Below are 2,567 nucleotides of genomic sequence, written 5' to 3'. Positions count from 1 at the left end.
CTAGAAGCCCTGTAACAACTTGGGTTGAGCTACTAGTCCTCGAAGCCCTGTTTGAACAAACGCTCTGGAAGCCCTGTAACAGCTTGGGTTGAGTTACTAGTCCTGGAAGCCCTGGTTGGAAAAATTCTCTCGAAGCCCTTGGTGGATTGAATTACTAGTCCTGGAAGCCTTGCTTGGACAAACGCTCTGGAAGCCTTGTATAAGTTGTGGGTTGAGTTACTAGTTCTGGAAGCCTTGGTTGGACAAACACTCTGGAAGCCCTGGAAGGCTTGGATGGAGACCAATCTGATGATGTTTTTTGGTGATGTCCAACCGTGAGGTGGAATCACTATTTGATGGGTTGAGGTGGGTGGCCTCGGGAAGCCCTGGAAGAGTTTTGATTGATGTGTTCTATGAGATCCCACATTCATGCTTGTAATATGGCACGGGGGTGATTGGCTAAAGAGAGACTTGGCTAAGCCAATCGATGGTTGGGTGGAACATGGTAGTCCCATCTTCGGTTGGTTCATTGCATTTATTAATGAAAAAAAAAATATTCCCTTGATTTTCATGTGCAAATGTCTCGATGTATATATGAATTTTGATGGCTAATATGTTTATTGTATTCTTGTTCCTATTATCCTTTTTCCATGAACATTTACGTTGGAGGTTATTACATGCAATTGGACATATTGGATCTCCCTTTGCAGATCCTTCATGCTTGGCTCAGCTGGTCTATCTTCCTCTGGTTCTTCTCTTTCCTTATAGGTTTTCATTGGGTGGGCCAGGATGTTTTTCATGACCTAGTACTATTGAATTGTTTGGCGGAACAACGTTTGGCGTCCTCTGGTATTCCCAGGGTCTTTAACCATTGTTTCTGATTCCTCTACCTTGATCTCTTGATTTTCTATGTTATTGTTTAGTTCTCTTTCCAATTCGTAAATTACTGCATTCACCTCTGACGGTGTTCCTACAATGTATGCATTGATCAGGTTCTACATACTCTCCTTCCCTGTTTTCCTGCCCCTTTTACTCGGTCCTTTGCTAGAAGTCGGTTCCAAACCTTTCATCTTTTTTTCGATCTTTCCCATTCCTTTATTTACTTTCTTTCCCGATTAGTTACCTTCCTTTGTCATCCTATCCTCCTTCCGTCTTTCTTCCTCCTTTTTTGAGCGGCGCACTTGTACCTGGGCTGGAGCACAGTTTGAGTTCTGAGACTCCAAAATTCTCTGCACTCTACTTGTTATATTACCTAAAACAGAAACTAGGAAAATAAACTTATAAGTAAACATCATTTTAAACAGAGCAGCATCGGGTTTCCCCCCTTCCGAGAGGGGCTTCTCTGGCATGAGATTATTCAATCGCTATGTGCCCTGAGAACTATGATAATCCCCATTAACAACCGAATTCCCCTCTCCCTTCTCAGAGAATTGGAGACTAATGACCTCCCCATTGTTCTGGTGGTTTCCCATTGGAATTTGAAGAGCTCAGTTACCTAGCACCCATGAGGCTTCTCTGCTTCTCCACCCGATTGTAATTGCAGCCCTACCCTATGTATCACCACCCCAATGGCCAAGGGAATGCTTCTTAGGAGGAATGCATGTAATTGCAACCCTACCATGAGTCCCAACAAAGGAGTTGAGCAAGAATTTTCTCAGATCTATTTTCCTACCCTGATTGCAACCCCAATTACTGCCTATGTTCTTGTGGCCCTTATCTAGGTCTAGGCTCGGCTCAGGATGGAGGATTATAAGCCTTGTCAACAAATCAAAGGACGCTTCTAACCATCCACACTTAACTAAGACATCTTCCTTCCCAAGCCACATGCTTAACCAAAACAACTTGATAGGTTTGTTCCTACCGCCACTGTGGAAATCCCAAAGGATGTCCTAGCAGGCCACAATACGACTAAGCTTTCTGTCCTTACCCCGAGACCTATCTACCCTGAGACCAAGACTAGAGTTCCCAAACCCCCTTCCCGAGTTAACAATCCTGACAAATTCTCTTCAAGATAACAAGACAGAACCCTAAAAGAAACAGAAGGTCTCGAAACTGGCCACATCTAAGGGTGTCATTTCCATTAACCAATGTTCATCTTCTAAGAACATGTTTTCCAGACATTCGTGAGTGAGAGATAACAGTACATACCGGTTCTTGTAGATGAAAACTGATCGCAGCTTGACATCCTCCAACCCTCCACTTCCACCACCTTCAAATGCATGTCATAAATTATCTCTCTACATGCAAATGCCTCTTAGCCTAACTATCTTCCCTTTTTTGTTTTTTCTGGCCACTTGCCTCACCTACTGCCCAAAGGACTCATGATGTGCCTTCGTCCTCCATCCACCGCCCTTTCTCTCGCATGATTTTCTCGGGATGGGGTTTCCCTGAAATCCCCATTATTGCCCTTCATTGATCCTCTCCTACTGTCAGCTACTCCTGCCATGAGTTTACTCCATCTACTTCACCACTTGCTGACTGCCATTGCCTTCCCCCCTCTGCCACACTTGACACCTGGACATCTTCTTTCCCCTCTACCCTCTTGCACAACTATCTCTGCCTTGTACTGCCTGCTGCCCCACTTCCAT

The sequence above is a fragment of the Pinus tabuliformis genome, chromosome X, assembly GCF_031772625.1.
Source record: "Pinus tabuliformis cultivar Carrire ecotype Pingquan chromosome X, CPIR1, whole genome shotgun sequence".
Lineage (NCBI taxonomy): Eukaryota > Viridiplantae > Streptophyta > Pinopsida > Pinales > Pinaceae > Pinus > Pinus tabuliformis.
The sequence above is the reverse complement of the archived record's forward strand: the minus strand, read 5'-3'. Positions refer to the sequence as shown.